This window comes from Neolamprologus multifasciatus, chromosome 7, assembly GCF_963576455.1.
Source record: "Neolamprologus multifasciatus chromosome 7, fNeoMul1.2, whole genome shotgun sequence".
Lineage (NCBI taxonomy): Eukaryota > Metazoa > Chordata > Actinopteri > Cichliformes > Cichlidae > Neolamprologus > Neolamprologus multifasciatus.
In genome coordinates, this window is record NC_140445.1 from 64184382 (window position 1) to 64204937 (window position 20556).

The window sequence follows — 20556 nt, forward strand, 5'->3', positions numbered from 1 at the left end:
CCTGGGGCAATAAGTAAATGTGTATTATGTGTATACATGGCTATTGAAGTGCATGTAAATTAGTCGAGGTGTATCAGTGCTGCGCTCTGAGCGCTGTGTAATTGTGCTGACACTTCGGTGAGACAGTGACAAAGTGTGCGTGTGGATGGATGAAGCATGTGGGTGGTCGCAAGGGTGAAAAGGTCAGGAGCTTAGGCTTGTCTTCACCCACGGGTCATTAAAGAAGATCTGTTTGTCTCAACCAACAAAGAGTGTGGAGGAGTGAATTAAGGGCGGCAACAGACACACACAGTAACATTCATATCTCTTATATCACAATTTTACCATCTTTCTGCCTTTCTTCTCTCACTGTCTCGCCCGCCGTCATCACCACCCCCTTCTCCTCTCTATCTTTGAGTGGGATTTGTGATCTAAGATCAGTACGGCTGTAATGCCCTTCTCGGTGACTGACAGATGATACGGCCTGGCCTTTGGGCCCCAGCCGGAGCGGCTGCAGATCAATACCCAAGCTGGCAGCCTGTCAGCATTCACAGAGCAGAGTGTGTGACTCGACGCACACAAGCATTCACGTGCAAGGACGGCATCAAAGCCTGTTTGAATCGGATGGCATTTGCAGGAACAGGACCTGGATGTTTGCAACGCAGCAGGAGGGGACATTCCTAGCATGCAGTTCCTGGCCTACAGGAGCAGCATGGCTGCAGGATGACGGAGCGACGGATTCCCATGACTCTGTTGGGTGGATATATTAAGCAGTCTGGATAGATGCCAGACCAGCCAAACAAAGTAAACAGGTTGGAGGAAATGGTGTATCTGTTTATGTGACAGGGTGTCTCTTTAACCTTTGTGACTGACATCTTAGTATAGAGGTTTACAGATTTGCTTAGCAAGTGATGGGTTGGACTAGGGCTGGGCGATATGGCCTGAAATCCATATCGTGATATAATTTGGAGCATGTGCGGTAACGATATATATCGCGATATATTATTTTCTTCTGTATAACGTATTTTCCACACTTAAAATCCTTTAATTTTCTCAAAAATCGAGAGTGTGCCTTATGTATGAATTCTGGTTGTGCTTACTGACCTCGAACCGATGTGGGCGTGCAGAAATCTGTTAAAAATGTTTTGATGGATTGTCAGCAGTGTTGCCAACTTAGCGACTTTGTCGCTATATTTAGCGAGTTTTCAGACCCCCTCTTTTTTTAGCGACTTTTTTTTTAGAAAAAAAAGTCGCTAAAAAAAGACGTGAAAGCACATATTGCTTTTACTCTCAACAAGCAGCAGGTGCTGTAACGCAGTCAGTTCTTCTTTTACTCTTATGCTGTTTTGTGGATCACAAGGTTTAAAACTACTTATAAACACACACACACAAAGTAACTCCACCAGAGTGCCTATTTCGGGTCACTTTTGCTGGTCCAAGCCCGGGTAAAGGAGCAGGGTTGGAATTGTGACATTAAAAAAAACAATAATTGCTAAAAGAAATTTAATTTGTAGTTCCAAATAAACTCTAAATGCATTTAGGACGTTTTTTACTCACCTTTATGTCTCTTCCACGATGTTATTTCTCTCTCCAACAACATAGATTACAATTACATTAGCATGACCAATTATGCAAATTAGGTGATGACGTCATTTAGCGACTTCTAGCGACTTTTAGGACAACCAATAGCGATTTTCCTTACTCAGGAGTTGGCAACACTGATTGTCAGAGCATTACGGCTGCCGTAGTGAGGAGCTTCGCGGAGTAATCTGGGTCCAAAACTCCGTCCTGTTCAGGTCCCAAAGTCAAACGAACACTGAGAGTTAAAAACGGTCTAAATTCTTTCATCTTTAATAAAATCATCAGCGTTGCTGCTTTACCAGGTGTAACGATTACGTTTAACAACCAGGCATCCATGAAAACAGAATTTATTAAATTTAACAGAGTTAGAAGTTAACAGGAAGTTAGCTCGCTAGCTTCCACCTAAACATTTCATACCATGTTCTGACTGAGAGATTTTTGAAACTAATTAAAACGTACAGCTCTGCTATCACTTCCAACATAAATTAAGACAGAAAACTAAACAGCAGTGGTGTTTTCAGGGTTACTGAAGTTGGACTACCTGGTATATAATGTTGTACTACGTGATTGCTAGCAACACAGCTATGTTAGCATAACATTAGCACAGTGAAGCTTTTTCCACTCAATAAAAGTTAACGTGATGCTATACACGGGCCAAACTTCAGTCAGGAGAACAACTGAGATTATTCATCCACAATATGAGGTTAGTTATTAATGTACTGCAACAACATGGAAATAGAACAGCTGCGTGAGAATTCAGCATTAATGAATCAATGTTACGGAAGTGAAGCGGAGTTTTTGGCTTTCCCCATATTTCAAAAGTGCTTCATCTCTTTGCTATGACTGTCGGCATAATTTGCAGATGATAATGGTTGTAGCCGCTGCGATGCTTCCGACCAAAACAGGCGCAGCTTGATGACATCATCAACATGCGCTATCGCGATAGAGATTTTGACTATACCGCTCTATCGTTGGCCAAATTTATATCGTTTCTATCGTATATCGTTTATATCGCCCACCCCTAGGTTGGACCTGAACCAGACAGAGACACAAATCCATCTGTTGTTGTGTCAGGAAGAGCATCCAGTGTAAAACTTTGCCAAATCAAAACATGCCGGAGTCCTATTGACAAGGTAGGAGTCGACAATAGCTTTTATTTGGAACGGACACTGTGACTTGAATAGTGACTGAAACCTGATGCTCGAGTGCCATTTACCTTTTTGGTAGAGCTCTACAAGTGGGGGGCGTGTGGTGTAAAGCTCACTTACGCAGAAATCTTGAAGTGGAAAATACCAGAATTTGAAAACAGAGTCCTGTTCTGATTTGAAAAGATCTGCAATTGGTCAACGTCTCCCGTGACAAGGTACTTTAGCCATAATGGACTTTTGTTGTCTACACCAGCTTTAACGTGTATTACATATGTAAACATCACTATAACATCAGCACATAAACATTGAATCTTAATCTCAAGTTAGCATTAGTTTGTGTATTTAAGTCACTAAAATTGAATTGAAAAGTTTTAGGATTTTTTTTCTTTTTGCAGTTTTTCTATTTTTTTGCAAGCCTGTGATTAGTTTCCAGATCTGGCTGCACTCGGGCATAAATGACCAGAAAAATTAGAACTCACTCATCCTCGCTATTATTCTAATGGGCTTTAATACAGAATTGCAGCGAAAGCGTGTGAAAGTGAAAGTGAAGGCCGTGTAATATCAGCTGTCAGGTGCAAACTAAAGCAAAGTTCTCATTTGCAGTTTTTCCCCATTTATATTCGTGTAACAGAGTGGATCATTATATGACATTAACAGTGTGTTCTGCAATATAACATGAAACACAAGCACACACATGCAAACAGTTGCACATACATAAAAAATAAATGGAGGCTTTCAGTGAGTTAAACGAAAACCTCCTTTCTGAACATATACAGCGACTCTGCTCACGTACTCCATTCTTCTAAACAAAACCAACGTACGCCGACCTATGCAAATAAACTGTGTCCAAGAGCGAGTCTGTATTTCCATCTTTCTATTGTGCATTGCATCACCGATCCTTACTATATAAATAAATATGAGAGACGTATAAATAATGCAGTCACAGATTTGACAATCGGAGTAGCACCATCACCTCCACACTCGACGTGTCTGCTAACTCCCACTCGCTCAACCTTGTTGTGATATATCGTCTTCCGCTACCGCAGCAGAGTCAATCAATAGCCAATTAAAGACATGAGGTCTCCGGTGGCCACAGGGTGCGTGTGGCGCTGTTTGACTGTGGAGATAAATATATAAATGGTTGACAGGCAGGATATCAAGTCAGTATGTTCCAATGAGAAGAACAGGGAGGCTAACAATAACACTCCTCACACAAACACACACCGTACGTGTGTGCGGCACTACTCCGGTGTGGTAACTAAGGTGCAAACCCACTGATACTCATAGGGAACCGAAGGACTAGATCCCCTCAGGATGGCAGGTTGTAAGATGTGCTGTCCTTATCCATTGATGCAACTTAATGATCTGCTAGTTGCAGGGTACATCATTCAGCCTCTCTCTCGCTCTCTCTCACACAGACACACACAGTCTCCTGTATATACAATACAATAATAATGGATGTTAGCGCCATGAAATATATACACATCCTCCTGGTAATGGAAACGCTTCCAGAAACAATCTGAGGACGTGGCAGAGCAGCATTACTCTAGAATAAAGCTGTCTCCCACTCATTTACAAACATATAAACACACGTGATCAAAGACCCTGCTGACTGCAAAGCCAGGATGCTCAGACTTCTGCGTAGCAGATGCACTGTCTGAGAAAAGCGTGATGTGCAACCCACAAAACCTTGACCCTTCAGTCCATAACCTCCATGAACGATCTCCTGCTGTGGAACTTTACATGTCGATACTGGATCTCCTGAACACTCATCCGCTTGCATGAATAGCTCTTGAGCCTACTTCACTTTCTGCCCATCTCTGTCTCTATCACTCCGCATTCCTCCTTTTAAAGCTCTGCCACCACAGGCGCCGCGCCAAAGAGCCTGACAGTTCAGCCTCTCTTTGATCTCAAGGCACAGGTTATCTGTTGCCTGGCTAATTTTAGTTAGCCCCTTTAAGCTGGGATTCTCTTTGAAGCAAGGTGCAGGAGGGAGTTATCAGTGTGGCCCCTTCAGTTACACAGACAGATTCAACCTCATGACTTTCAGTTTCTACTGTAAGCCGGTGTTGTGCCAAAAAGTGACTGTCTGCCAAAAAGTGATTTCCGGTATTTGCTAAAAAGCGATTGCTCATATTTAAAGTGCTATAAGTAACTTGTTGGGCTATAATATGTTAAACATATGTAAAATGCATCCCTTATGGATGACATAAAGTCATCTTGAGCCACAAACAACATTCTTGTAACAAGATAGAAGACGCAATCAGTTTTTGGCAGTGACTTTTATATAACCTTTATTTATGCAGTAAAAAAAATCTCATTAACATTAAAAATGTATTTTGTAAGAGTAAGTTGCCCAACAGGACAGCAGAAATGGCAGCAAATATTACAATAGTTCTGTAAAAATATTTTAAGTGGGGATAAAGGACCGGATTGGTTATAATGTAAGTACAAGTTGTAAAGATACTTAAAAAACAGATAATTTTTTAATTCTTTATGTAACCCCTTTGTATCCCCTGTTCACCGAAGTCTATTTACGAACATACGTAAAGATATTACACATAAAAAAATACACAGAAACACTGGAAATCAGTTTTTGGCAGACAATCACTTTTTGGCACAACACCCGGAAAAGATGATCAGCCTTGTTGTTGCATCTGGATTGTAATCAGCTCTGGGCATGGAGTTGATGACATTTAAGAAATGCAGATTTATGTGAGGTAAAAGCTTCCAAGTCTTTGTTTAATAAACAGAATATTACACAGGAGATGCTAAAGCAGGCGAGCTACTGAAACCACCTAGGAAATTAGAAGCTCTACATTTTATTTTGCTGCGAGTTTAACCCTTTAAAGCCGGTCGAGCGGGCACGCTCCTATTATTTTTAAATCCCGGTAGCTCTGCAACCACGTAAGCTAGCGCAATATTTTTTTTTGCATATGAAACCGGAGGAGTTGTACATCTTATGCCATCAGCTTGTCCTCGGTCACAGTTTCCTTCCACATATAGTTTTGCAAAAACTGCATAAAAAGCGCTTGCAGCAACAAAAACATAATATTCCAGACACACGCTTTGCCGATCCGATCAGCTGTTTGTAACACTTCCTACGTCCATCAGCACGAACTATCGCAACCGGAAGTGACGTCATTTTGCGGAAATGTAGTTTTTTACCATCAGGGCCTCATGAGCCTATACTGGTGTTTTTAAAAGTTATCTTTGACTTTATGACTTTCTGTGTGGTTTCTGGGATGCTTAGGACTCATATTGCACTGCTGGAAATAGTTTATTTTGATGCAGATGCTGTTTTTTTTGCAAATTTGCATTATAATATTTATTTTCGTTTTTCCTGCAGTATATAAAAATTGGTGTATTTCATAAAATAAAACTATGAAGACACTTAAAATAAATTTCCTGTGGTGGGAAACTAGTTTGTGCAACTTTTTTGTATTTACAGTTTTGAGGGATAAGCCTCTTAAATTTCTCTAACTAGAAATATATGTTAAAAAAACAAAAACGATTTTACATTTTTTTGTAGTTTATTGCACTTTTTTGCAATTTATGTAATTACTATGCACTTAATGCAGACATATTATTAAAATCTGGGCTATAATGTTTGTATTGATGTATAGCAACTTGAAATGCTCCCAAAAATGGCTCCACAGCATGTAAAAATATAATATAAGCTCTGGCGAACTTGGTTCTATGGTAGGTCTTAAAGGGTTAACAGACTGTCGTAGGAGATGGAAGGTGGAGGTGCTACAGGTGAAAAAGGAAATCTTACCTTTCTGAGGAGGGTGCGAATTAGGAAAGGAGACAGACTGTGCTGCTGGCTGGGCAGATCAAATATCTGTAAAAAGAAATTAGACCGTGAGTGAGTCAGGTTTGTATTCCTTACCTCGTTTTTACTCAAGCCAATAAATTGAAATGTCCCATGGAAACAAACTCATTCAAATAATAAAACACATATTTAAGAAAAAAGAAAAGGAAACAACTTTTCTTGCATCTGCCTAACCAGCCTGGAGCTGTTATTAAATCTGAAGAGGGTTGACAACACAACCTCAGGGAGAGGGTGTTTACAGCAGGCTACTCAGGAGCACACTCCAGTTGTTGCTCTGTGATTTTATAGAATAGCGGGCCAGCTGCCCTAAGACTCACTTAAATGACTGAGCCCTAGGCAGGTGGCCTTGAAAGACCTAACAGAACACAGTTTCTCAATCTGAACCTCAAACTAAATGGGAGAAGCATGTCAAGGTGAGTAGACAAGTCTTAAAAGTAAATGTGCCTGCCCGTGTTATACGAACGCAACTACTGAATACACCTCTCAGCGCTGTGTTTGTCTACCGCACTACTGAGATCAAACACAAAAAACACACACGCACGCAAAGCTGAAAAGCCAAAAGGAAGGTACACAGAATATCAAAGCGCTTGCACTCCAGTGTGACTCATGGTTCTCCGTGAGCACCTTCAGGTAAGAGGAGCAGCAGGCGTCTGCAATCTGATTTAGCGCATCAATCTCACACAAGAGGGGTCACTTTTCTTCCCACAGGATGACTTACGGGGGCACGGCTGCTATTTTCATTTCCATTTTTTTGAAGAATGGCAGCCAAAGTTTCCCTCTGTATGGTGTAAAAAGTACAGCATAAGCTCGATGAAGGACAATGACCCAGGCTATTGTCAATAAAACGTCTGTATGGCAATGCCGCGCTTTCTACAAACACACACAGACACAAATTGTAAGGATAGTTTGAGTTTTATCTCAGTTCACATAGACTTGGTTTGAAAGCTGCATGTTAAACATGTGGGTACTGTAGTCTGGAGATAAATTCATCCCTCAACAAGCATTATGCTGCCGGTGCAGCTTTTGAGTGGTTAGAAAGTTTGCACTAAAGAAATAAATACATGAAAAAAGCAACAATATGCGAAACAACATTAGCTTTAAGTAAGACTTCTTCAGTTCTTCAGTTATCTTCAGTTCTTTGGTGCGTGTACTTCTATTACTATTATATTATCATCACTTTTAAGACATTCTATACTGACATAGTCAATTCCATTTATTCTTGGAATAATTAAAAGTATCCAGAGTAGTTTTTGTGGCATATCTGGTTTACAATATATTTGTTTTAACTGTTCATATACTGTTTGGCCACATAGGGCTTGCAGCCTTTGTAACAAAGCCCTATTAATCAGACTTAAAATCCACATATTTTGGGGTTAGACATACTTGGAATGGAATCTACAATATATGGTTACGACAGTGCTTTTCTGAGCCTATTTTTTTTTATTTCAGCACATTTATTGAATTAAAGATTTCAAGGCAAGGACACGACTGAAAGGACTGACTTCAGGGTTGTCAATTTCTGTTGAAAGATACAATGTCAAAAGGCCTAAGGTCAGGCAGAGAGTGAAAAGCACTGCGAGGCTAAGTGGGAAGGCAGAACAGTAGAAAAGAACACAAAGAAGTCAAGTGGAGACAGAGGAATAAGCATAACGTTAATATGTTACTGCGGCATCGGGACGGAGAAAGGATAAGAAACCAGTCGGATAACACAACTGGATGTGCACACTGCTGTGAAGAATTAACGCAGAACGACAAACCAAAGAGCAATGCAGCTCACAAAAACACAGTTTTGTTCCTCCCATTAGTGAGTTGAATTAATTAGGGCTCCAGTGACGCAAATAACAAATATAATTACGTCCCACCATTACTCCTAATCATTAGAAGCTTGTCTCCTTCCTCTTCCCGGGAGACTGCGGACATCCAACTGGACAAGCAACTTTAACGATCAGCCATGGAGAAAAAAACAAAGAAAAACAGGAAAGCTGTCAACATTCATTTAGTATAAAACTTGAAGAGCGTTCCTACAGTGAGTCACGCTCGGGAGATAGATGTTGGTTTGTGGTCATCAGTGATCGTACAGCAAAGTTAGTTATGTTCCTATAGCTATAAACAGAGTGTAATTTGGCTTGAAATGTGATCAGTCACCCTGTGAGTTATATTTACCATCTGTGGCCCTTTACAGTGTTTGTGTATATATGCAGCATGTGGAGCATGTGAATACAAGTGAATATGCAAGATGTGTATCCTTCCAGCAATCGCTAAGGAAGAAGATTAGCTTGTAAAACATGCAGTCGTGACATACCGTATCACCACTGTGGACACAGATAACCCTTTCATAGCATTTAGACAAAATTCCTCAAGATCAGACAAGGAACAAAAAGTGACCCTGGTATTCTAACAAACGGCTCTCTGTCTGCTGAGGCAGAAGCTTGAAGTTCAGGTTAGGATCGCCGACTGGGAGGATGATATTTGGCCTTGCAGTGAGGATCGCAAACCCAAACAACATTGTTTTGAATTAAAAAAAAAACACAGGAAGAGGTGTTGAAAAGCCACTGCTTTGCTGTGTGTGGTAATGGATAATCGTTTGTCTCATGGGTCTCATGAGTCCCGCAGCTGTGGCGCATTCAGAACTCACACAGCTGTGACCGAGGGACCGTCGGCCAGCGCTGGCACAAATCGGCGAGTGAGCTGTGGATGGCTTTACTCCCACTAAGGAAGACTAGTGCTTAAGTAATGCAGCGCTGGTGGACAAGTCTAAAGTTACACTCTGCTTAGAGGCAGGGTTTTAATAGTTTTGCAATTTTCATTAGTTTTTATTTTTATTTAGTTTTGACTTCAGATTTTCAATTTTATATCAGTTTTAATTAGTTTTTACCAATTGTTTGCTAGTTTAGTTTAGTTTTGATTTTTTTGAAAATCCTTAGTTTCAGTTATAGTTTTAGTTGTGTTTGCAATAATTAAGTGTAACAAAATCCCAGTTTCATCATATCAGTCATTCTGCTCATCCTTGGGTATGTTGCTATTCCAGCTACCATACTGCACCCTGGACAGGTCGCCTGTCTGTCGCAGGGCTAACACGCAGAGACAGACAACTCACATTCCCACCTATGGGTTCTTTAAATAAATAAATAAATAAAGGCAGATGAACACCCATTGATACCAGGCAACTATAAAATGTATATCTTGGCCCCAATGAGACTATTAACTCTCGCAGCACCGGGTGTTCGTAATTTTGGTTCAAGTGAATCGATAAACTTTTTGAAGGTAACTGACTCACACAGTTGTGTAGATATCCCCGTCCTGTTGTCTCGGGATGCATCACGCTGCCTTGCCTGGGGTTAGCTTCTGTTTCTGGGGATGAGGGTTGAGTGTGCTCCCTTACCTTCTCAAGGTAAGCTAGGTTAGCCTTCTTGTGTGAGCTTTTCAAGTGCACTTTAAGGTTTGTGGGATTTTTTTCCCTTTAGAAATGTCCCTCATAATTTGTCTGTTTCCACTACAAGACACTTGCTTTATCCAAAACACAGTCATATTCAAAGTAATCCCAAATTGGACTCTGGCGCTTTCTCCCGACTTTTCCTGACATGATTCTGCGCGTGGACGGAGCAGCGACACAGACGACTCGACTAACGTGCTGCCACCTGCTGGCATAATGAGACACAGCAAGAAAAAAATCTGGAAACTAAACTTCATTTTCACCCTTGACTCTTGTATGACACGCACACATCAATGAAAACTAAACACATTTTTGCTATAAATTCAGTTAATTTTAGTTAGTTTTGTGAACACTCATTATAGTTTTAGTTAGTTTTCCTTTTTTTGTTTTTATTTTTATTTCCGTTAACGAAAATGTTTTTTCACTTCTAGTTTTCGTTATTTCGTTAGTTTTCGTTAACGATAATAACCTTGCTTAGAGGTATTTTTAAAAAACTACTTAAACAGTCACTAAACTGCAGTGTGACGTGGTCTATTTCGGCTCTTTTGTGGGTAAAATTGTGCTTCAATGGATCGTGCCATCCTGCGTTTAACACCAAGTAAGGATTATGAAGAGCACAAAAATTGTCATCCATTTTTTTCTAAATGCATAAATTGAGACATAACAGCATTTAATCTCTGCTCCATGCATATGTTCTCTTTGGGACAGCAAAATCAAAATGACAAGATGCGGAAATTTGCACATCCGGGGAAGATGAAGGTATTGCTTCTTCATTCGCAGGGCTGACAGGCTATTGATTGTTCTTCAGCTAAGCCTTGAGGCTCAAGTCTCACCTCCCTGCATGATCCCCCAACATAAACACACATTTTTCCCCCCCTCTATAGGATGTGTGCCCCTAACAGCTGTCCTTCCATATCTCTCTCTTTAGCTCCTTCCTCCATCATTCCCTCGCTCTATTTTCTTCCTAGAAAAAGTTTCTCAGGCTGAACCCCGTCCATAATAAGTGCTGGTCTGGCATAATCCTCCTCTATAACACTGTAGAGAAAACTTTACTTTCCAAATCCTTGACAGCTGCTTCTGTAAGGTTGGACGCTCAGACTCTTTTTACAATGTGGTCTTGCCTCGGTTGTGCCTTTTCATGCCATTGGTCACAGCAGGATGGACCATGACACAACCACACAGGAATGCTGAAAAGGATGCAATTGCAGCTTGAATATATGAAAAACCAGGGATAGTCGACAAAAGCACACTATTCTTTGGCTACTAAAGGATGCACAAATCAAAAATGGAACACAAGAAGGGTGTTGGGCCGAAGCATACAGCCCAACGTTACTCTGCAGTTCAGTACATATTTCAATCAGAAATCTGCATCACTAAGGCTTAGAGGACTTATCACAGGGAACTGCTGTGTAATTCAACACATTGGGTGGCTCAGCCAAGTTCTGATTGCGGGTTGATGTATGTGAAAGTTAAGTCAGGGGGGTGCAGTGGTAGAATTGTAGTCACTGGAGGGAAGCCAAAGTGTGTGGCACTGCTGAGTGATGAGCTACGCGCCTGGAGATTCCTGCAGAAGCTCAATTATAAGAGGCGGGATGGAATTCAACAGACAGCTTTAACCATGCAATTATTTTGTACAGTAACTAGTAGTGAAAAATGCTGTCAACACAGGTCTGCAGAGCACGTCTTTAACTGAAAATGAAAGATACAGGAAAATAAGTTTAGCCTGCTTCTAGCTCTAATTAACTTGTTTCCGTTTAGCTTGACGATAACATGTCAAATTTCTGTTTTGTTTCCACCTTTGAGGGGAGCAGGCGTCGCCTTCAATTGTTCGTTACTTTACTCTGAGTCATCATTTATCAGCTGTTCTTTAATAGGCAATTTGAATGACAATGACCAGACCGCCGCTACGCTTTCTTTCCATATTCATACACGATGCCGCGTTCAACGCAGCACAACCCCACACGCAAAGAGTATGCTCTCGCAGGCAGGAAGAGCCTTCGAGGTCAGCTGTTTGCCAAGGTTCACGATGTGCCGGTAAAGAAGAGTTATGACAGCTCGGCTCCATCCCATCAGCCGCACTGTCAACTAACACAGCATCATTTATATGTAAAAGCCTCACAGTTGAACACACAGCAGCACGGGTGGGCAAATTACTGCCACAGCTACACCACTTTACTACTCACGCTTCAAAAAGATGGCTTCAGAACGGGCCACAAATTGAGCTGATATGAAGTATGAGCTACTGCCAAACTTACGTAATATATCTGGTCAGCGTGATCTCTGTGCGTGTTTACGTTTGCACGCACACTCCTTCAAAAAGTCTGGGACTGAGAAGACTAAAATTCAATTAAACCTTTAAAAACGCTGTATTGTTTACATTTCCACCTAACAAAAAAGCACAAAAGCAAGAGATATGCATGTGTACTCGAGTCAGCAAATATATATTTCACAGATAGATTTATAAGGAATAAAAATTCCTTTCCTATTTTCCTAAAAGTTTCCTCGTATAAGACAAAACTACACTATTTTTAAAAGTTTCCCACTGAAATGCAGTGCTTCATTGGAAAACACGACACGCAAAGCATTAACACCAGTTAGAAGAAGAGGGAAATACTGTAAGACGACCCTTAGGCTTGCTGTGATTATCAATAGTTAGGTTCTTTTTGTGAGAAAAAACAAAACCAGTCTCGAAACATTGAGGCTGACCCATACACCCTGCAGCAAGGTTTTGCTTTATCATCAAGACAGCAAGAGCTACTTATGTGCTCAGAGCTTCTGATTTTTCCTTTTTTTGATCCGTGGCCATGGAGGCAAACCAATTGATACATCTGCTCTGAAACAACTCTCTTCTTAAACCTATAAAAACTATATTTTGTTTAGACAGTGTACGAAAATGTGTTGTTTTTGTTCCATTTTGTATAGGCTGCAGCTAAAAGCTGTCACTGTTTCACTTATCCTATTAATAAAGTTTACCATTGTGGCCCACTTAGGCCCACTTTTCTTCATTTATCAAGTAGTCAAAAAGTGAAAACACAAAGATAAACAAATAATGTGCATAATGTGAACCAGTCCTCCGGTAGAGGAGCTACATCCCCTTGTCAGACCTTATTCCTCACTGCAAAGCCTCCTTCAGCAATGCCCAACTCAGGCTATAACTCATTCTGTAGGCCACTTCTGTTCTCATTCGTCTTTGTAGCAACCACTTTGGTAACTGCAAACCTTCATAGCAAGGATATACAAGAGCAACTTGGCATTGTAGTATAGTTACATTGCTCCGCTGGACTCCTTCAACACAGTTTCTGTACATTTTCAGTTGTTATGTTTTGGTGTCAAAGGAGCTTGCAAAGAAAAGCGTCTGGACTTCTTTAAGTTACTTGAAGACGTTTCACCTCTCATCCGAGAAGCTTCTTCAGTTCTAAGGTCAAATGGTGGAGAGTCCCACCATTTGACAAGGACACTCTTTCGAGGATGCCAATGTTCACATTTTGGACAGATGGTTTGAAGGAGGAGTGAAAGAAGCATCTATGTCCACTGTGAGCGACCATCTTTGAACAGAGGCGGTGGTTTACGACACCAACTGTCTGCCATCTATAATCCAGTTTTGAGTTCCCTCCCCAGACGCCTTAAAGCCCACTCACATCCTGGGCCATCTGACCTCAGGAATTTGCATGATAAGGTGGGGCCAGGTTTCACAACGAGCTCACCCGAAACTCTGGCTGATTGGGACCCACACCCAGTTTCACACCTTGGCTCAGGCGATTAGAGGATCATCAGGGGGTCCTTTTGTCCCTCTGTGGGGGGAAACTCCCACTAGGTTTAAATCTGGGACTCTCCACCATTTGACCTTAGAACTGAAGAAGCTTCTCGGATGAAGGTGAAACGTCTTCAAGCAACTTAAAGAAGTCCAGACGCTTTTCTTTGCAAGCTCCTTTGACTACGATGACCTGGATGACTGAGAACCTTCACAGACATATGTTTTGGTGTGTTTTTGCATTTTGGATTCTTTTCTTCCTCAGTGCATTTAAGCCCAGTGTGTCTTCGTGTCGCGTCGTCTGTTCATGCACGCTGTTATTTCTAGCTGCACGTCAGGATTCTAGTCTGCAACATTCGGCATTGGACATGTTCATAGTCACGTTCTCCAGTCATGTTTCCCTGCACCTTCATGTGCCAGTACCGAGATCTTGTTCACAGTTTTTCATGTCGTGTTCATAGTCTGTCCACAGTACTTTGTCATAGTTCAGTCCTGGTCTTCGTTCATAGCCTTTAGTTACTCCCAGTTTAGGTTCTTAGTTTGTGGTTTGTTATTTTGCCTTCTGTATCAGCCCTGATTAACCCTTTAAGACCTACCATAGAACCAAGTCCGCCAGAGCTTATATTATATTTTTACATGCTGTGGAGCCATTTTTGGGAGCATTTCAAGTTGATATACATCAATACAACCATTACAGCCTAAAATTTAATAATATGTCTGCATTAAGTGCATAGTAATTACATAAATTGCAAAAAAGTGCAATAAACTACAAAAAAATTGAAAATTGTTTTTGTGTTTTTAACATATATTTCTAGTTAGAGAAATTTAAGAGGCTTATCCCTTCAAAACTGTAAATACAAAAAAGTTGCACAAAATAGTTTCCTACCACAGGAAATTTATTTTGAGTGTCTTCATAGTTTTATTTTTGAAATGCACCAATTTTTATACACTGCAGGAAAAACGAAAATAAATATTATAATGCAAATTTGCAGAAAAGCAGCATATGCATCAAAATAAACTATTTCCAGCAGTGCGATATTAGTCCTAAGCATCCCAGAAACCACACAGAAAGTCATAAAGTCAAACATAACTTTTAAAAACACCAGTATAGGCTCATGAGGCCTTGATGGTAAAAAACTACATTTCCGCGAAAATGACGTCACTTCCGGTTTTAGGCAGGTCATGGCGGACATGCGATAGTTCGTGGTGATGGATGTAGGAAGTGTTACAAACAGCTGATCGGATCGGCGAAGCGTGTTTCTGGAATATTATGTTTTTGTTGCTGCAAGTGCTTTTTATGCAGTTTTTGCAAAGCTATATGTGGAAGGAAACTGTGACCGAGGACAAGCTGATGGCATAAGATGTAAGTACAACTCCTCCGGTTTCATATGCAAAAAAAATTATTGCGCTAGCTCACGTGGTTGCAGTGCTACCGGGATTTAAATGTAGTTACGCAAAACAGAGCGTGCCCGCTCCGACCGGCTTTAAAGGGTTGAAGGCTCGTTTTGAGCTTAGCAAAGGTTTTGCCTCCTGCGTCTGGGTCCACCAAACAAACTCTCCACACGGTCTGCCCTCGCAGACCATGACAAGCAACTTGGCATTGGAGTATAGTTACATTGCTCCGCTGGACTCCTTCAACACAGAGTTTCTGTACATCACAAGGAAAGTGGTCCATGGCAGGCAAAAGCCCGACGTGTCAGCTCTGTTGTTCTTGGGTTATTTTCCTGCTTCTCCCGACTCCCTGTGGGGAGCACTAGAACTTTATAATAAGTTTATAACTTCATCAACAGTTATTTTCCTCAATAAACAAATCTGAAAGCCATAAGTCCGCCACTCACAATGCCCCTAGAAAATCCTGCACCTGCTATAACCACGAGTCACCGACAAAGCATCATCTGTTGTGTCTTGGAGGCACCTTTGAAAAACTAAGCTGGTATCCCTGCACCTGTTTTTCACCAGAGTCAACAAGGAAATAAATCTGTTCTGTGATGACACCATTTCTCTCGCTTTCACCGTCAGGCTCCAGAGTTCCTCAATTGCAGTAAGAAGAACCATAAAAAGAAGCCGAGACAGAGGGAGCCGAGCCATCTGGCTCTCTGGTTTTAAAGAAAATCATAATGGTGTCTGCTGAGTGTGATGTCTGCGCTTCATACGGTTGTTCCCTTATGGCTCCTCTAGTTGAAGAAAATTCAGAGACAGCCGTGAATGTTCTTTATTCTGAATGTGTTATGAAATCTGAATCTTGCACTGGAACCTCAAAATAAAAGATGCATGCTGATTAACTACAGTCAGTCCTGGCGTATGAAAATATTCTGTGTCTGCGGTTTCATCAGTTGGGAAGGAATGGAGGAACCTTCGATCGTTCCTTTGGCTGGAGCTGTCCACGGTTCTGAAAGTGTTAACGCTTGACAACCTGACACCAAGGTTGTAAATCACCTAACTAGGCACCGCCGCAGCAGCAGCTAGAAGAGGTGGACAGGTTTATGTACCTGGGTTGCACTTTTAGCAGTGACGGGGACGTGGAGCATGACGTTAAGTGCAGAACTGGGAAAGCATGGGCAGCCTTTCAACGATCGCGACCTATATGGATGACCACCGTACTGCCTTTATCAACCAAGTTGCGGCTCCTGAAGACCATCGTTATACCGACGGCACTGTATGCAGCGGAGACTTGGAAATCAACTGCAAAGATCAACCGCCATCTTGACGTCTTCCAACAACGTTGTCTTTGAGGGCTGCTCAAGATCACATATCGGGATCGCGTTACCAATGAAGAAGTATATCGCCGTGCGGGAGTAGAGCCGCTCCATGTCCAAGTCACCAAGCGTCGGTTCAGATTTGCCGGTCACATCCTTCGGCTACCGGACCCGAGACCTGCCCGTGTCGCGGTTCTGTGGAACCCAACGAATGGCGAGGAATGACGGCGAGGAAGACCTAAAATAACATTGAGGAGGACTTTCCTTGAAGATTTACGTTCAGTCGAACTGTCATGGGATGAAGCAACAACTGCCGCGATAGACCGAGTTCGATGGCGTTCTCTTGTCGCCCGATGCGCCGATTGGCGCGGAAGGATCTAAGTCTAAGTCTAAGGCACCGCCCGTTCAGTTTGGCAGCTCAAGCAAAGAGCCTCCTAACATGGTTTCACAAAGACCTGAGTTTCATCAGAGAACAGTGTATATTCTGCACAGTGGACCTGAAGTCAATTTCCAGACTAGGTAAGGTGTGGTACAAAGTCACGAAGGCAGAAATGGCTCTGTTCATAAGGTAATATCTGTCACGTGCTGCGGGTGTCCATGAATGCCTTCTGAGCTGGGCATAAGAAATTACCATGGACATAATATTGTTTTGGCGACATTTTGTGTTATGGTTTCTTATTTTGGGGTCATTGGGTCATCCTGAGTTTATTCTATGTTAGCTTTCGTACATTTATGCTCCCCTTGTGTCTTTGTCCTCTGTGTCCTTCCCTGTGCGTCTGTGTTTATGGTGCTTGTCTTGTTGCTTGTTGTCTTGTTTCCCTCCTTGTGTGTTATTCCATGTTTCCTGCTGCCTATCTTGTGTGTCCATGTTTCCCAGCATGTCAGGTCTCTCTCTCGCTCCCTCGGGTTCCCTCCTTGTGTTCCCTTCTCACTCTTCCTTGCCCCCTTAGTAGTGTCTGTGTTTTATTCCTCTTGCCCGTTCCCGTGTCCCTCTTGTGTCCCAGTCGTTTGTGTGCTCCATGTCCGGTTGTCACAGTCTATGTCTCACCACGTTTCCTGTTGTACTTTGACAGTCTGTGTCCTGGGTTAGTAAATGGTAAATGGCCTGTATTTGTATAGCGCTTTTACTAGTCCCCCCTAGGGACCCCTAGGGGGCGCTTTACACACCCAGTCATCCACCCATTCACACACACATTCACACACTGGTGGAGGCAAGCTACAGTTGTAGCCACAGCTGCCCTGGGGCAGACTGACAGAAGCGAGGCTGCCATATCACGCCATCGCCCCCTCTGGCCATCACCAGTAGGCGGTAGGTGAAGTGTCTTGCCCAAGGACACAACGACCGAAACTGTCCAAGCCGGGGCTCGAACCGGCAACCTTCCGATTACAAGACGAACTCCCAACTCCCACAATGAGACAGGCAGGAAAGCAAACCTGTAAATACTCTTGAGCCACGTGGCGATCGTGGCTCAAGAGTATTTACAGGTTTGCTTTCCTGCCTGTCTCATTGTGCCTAATTCATCTCAGCTGTGTTTTTTGTTCCCTCATCATTCTGCGTGTATTTAAACCTCTGCTTCCCTCAGTCCAGTGTCTCCTTCTCCCTCATTCATGACTGTGTGTTTCCCCCATGTTAGGTTCCAGAATTCCAGTTTAGTTTAGTTTAGTTTTATTTTGTATGTTTTTGAGTTTAAGTCCTGCCCGTGAGTCTGCTTTTGGGTCTGCTTCACATGGCCAGTTCTTTGCATTTTAATCTTTTGTGCAACAGTGACTTGCAAGGCAAGAGTCTGCATACCTACATACATGTCTGTATGAGGAAAATATGAATATATGTATATACAAAGATATATACAAGATGAACAATTTTTCCATATCTAAATCTGGCCCCCAAAAAAAGAAAATTTGTGTTGTAACAATTCTTCTTGGCAATAAATCTTATTCCCCAGGAAAGCATGTTTATTTCCCCTTGAATGGTGCCACATTTATAAGGAAAATGCATTTGCGGGTTGAGCAACAAAGTTGAACATGAAAAATAAATCTTCACTGCAAATGAAAAAAAGCTTTTTTTGGCTATTAGCTCTTCTTTTGAGCTTCTGGGAAACCCGGTGCTGACAATCAGGTGCCTGATTGGCGCCTGATTAGCACCATTTAGCAGTGAGTCCAGACTCTGACCCTTTGATTCCAACTGCCGTAAGCAAAGTGTGAAGTAGACATAGAGAGTGTTATGCTGATTGCTTCATCGATAGCTTTGGTGGAAGTTGTTGTGGGGCGGGATCTCCTTCACTGCTAAAACAAGGCTCGTCATCACTGGAGGCAATCTCAACGCAGAGAGACAGAGATGATTCTGCAACAGTGGCAATCCTGTATCTTCACAGTCTGTGAGCAAACTCAGAAAGATTTGGCAACGGGCAAAACCCACATACTCAACCCACAAACACATGCATTTTCCTTAAAAATGTGGCAGTGATAAAGTGATACGTGATAGTTTTATCATAATTTATCAATCTCAGTGTTAGCTAAAACAAGTATTTTTTTTCTTTTCACACAAGGATTAACATAATAATTGACCAAAGTACAGTCTGTTCTTTTATGTCTTATTAGGATTCACAATAACAGGATGTATTTGGTTGTACAATTTGGTATTACATTAGTGCATTAGCTCCTACTCCAACAGCAGCAGCTACTAGAGAATATAGGAGGCAGTGTTTATGAAAAGAAACAGATGAAAAATGTGACTCATCGGAGGAACAACTCAGGTCATAAAACATAAAACAGAGGTCACTCTAAGAGCATGTGAAAAAAAGTCTTTCATATTGGACGTGTGTACAGAGATAAACCCAACAGTGAGAGCTCTTAGAAGACTATGCCTGTATTCTGGCCCCAACCTTACAGGAGAAACATATTAGGCGTGTCATTTGTATGGTGCCAGGTCTTCAGCGCATACTGTCCGAGTCCAGTGATTTAAGTCTGAAAACTGCAATGGTATTTTTTATAAAAACAACTAAGAAAAATGTTTTGTTTTCAGGCAGTTTACATCCTACTTTTTCTTACTTTTTGTGGTCTCAGCATCTGAGATTAGTTTATGTGTGGGAGTTAAACAGATGGACTCTGAGGAAGAATGCAGAACGAAAAAGGAATGCAAGATCAATAACACTGCAACACACACAAAAGAGACACGAAAAGACTGACAGCAATTAAAAAACAGAAAAAAATATTATCAAACAAGTTTACTTTTTCATAAAATTATGTTCAACTTCATAAATTCTTCTCTGGAGTCACTTGTGTGAACACATACAAGTTGTATGTGTCATATATACACACCATACGCTTATTCCATATGGATTATTGTCAGTCATGCAGTATTTGGGAAATGTAAGAGATTTATTAGACTATAAAACAATGCGCATTTTATATTTTTCATAGTTTTTCTCATATTTTAGTTACTGTATTGAAGTCTGGGGGAATACATATGAGATAGGGGTGCAACAATACTCGTATAGATATTGAACCGTTCGATACAGTGTTTTCGGTTCGGTACGCATATGTATCGAACAATACAACATTTTTAATTTATTTTATCAACTTTCCTTCTGACGATGCTGTCTGTGTTGAGAGCTCAGTGGATCTGCGCTCGACAGTGCAGCCTAGGTGGAGTAGTCGAACGCAGATTCACTGAGCGCAGGGCAAGCTAGCAGACAGAAGCTAAGCTCGTTGCAACATGGCAAATTGAACCTCCCCCACCCTCATTTAGATCTGGCGTTTGGAACTATTTTGGTTTTCATGTGACGTTTGACCCTGAAGGTAAGCGCGTCATGGACTAAAGTGAAACAGTATGTCGGTTGTGCCACGCAATGCTCAATTACATTGGTGGGAACTAGTGTGTTAGCAGGTTAGCTTGTTAACGTGTTGGCCGTCCAGCCCCACGCACGGGGTGATCCGCGGTAGCTCGTTAACGGAGATTTGCCGTGTTGTGGCGTTAACGTCATTTCAGATTAACGCTGACAGCACTAGTGGGAACACAACGAATATGACTGCACATTTACTCCGACATCATCCTAGTGCAAAGACAAGTGGAAGCAGACAAAAACAACAAGTACGCATGCTACAAACTTTACCCGAGTCATTTAGACAGCCGT

General features: G+C 41.8%; 1 protein-coding gene and 2 long non-coding RNA genes across 3 annotated transcripts in view; 1 reads left to right on the forward strand and 2 right to left on the reverse strand.

Annotated features, from left to right (window-relative positions):
- LOC146515877 (uncharacterized) overlaps positions 1 to 20556 on the reverse strand; it is a 331877-nt gene that overhangs the window by 259327 nt on the left and 51994 nt on the right. The window lies entirely within an intron of this gene.
- Positions 1 to 20556, reverse strand: part of tspan9a (tetraspanin 9a) — a 222220-nt gene that overhangs the window by 149590 nt on the left and 52074 nt on the right. The window contains exon 2 of the mRNA XM_085165093.1: positions 6487 to 6552. The gene's annotated coding sequence lies outside the window, so the exon portion shown is untranslated. The remainder of the gene's footprint in view (positions 1 to 6486; positions 6553 to 20556) is intronic.
- LOC146515883 (uncharacterized) lies at positions 429 to 6570 on the forward strand. Its single transcript, XR_014874902.1, has 2 exons — positions 429 to 1141; positions 1711 to 6570. It is a non-coding gene; the product is annotated as an uncharacterized LOC146515883 (long non-coding RNA).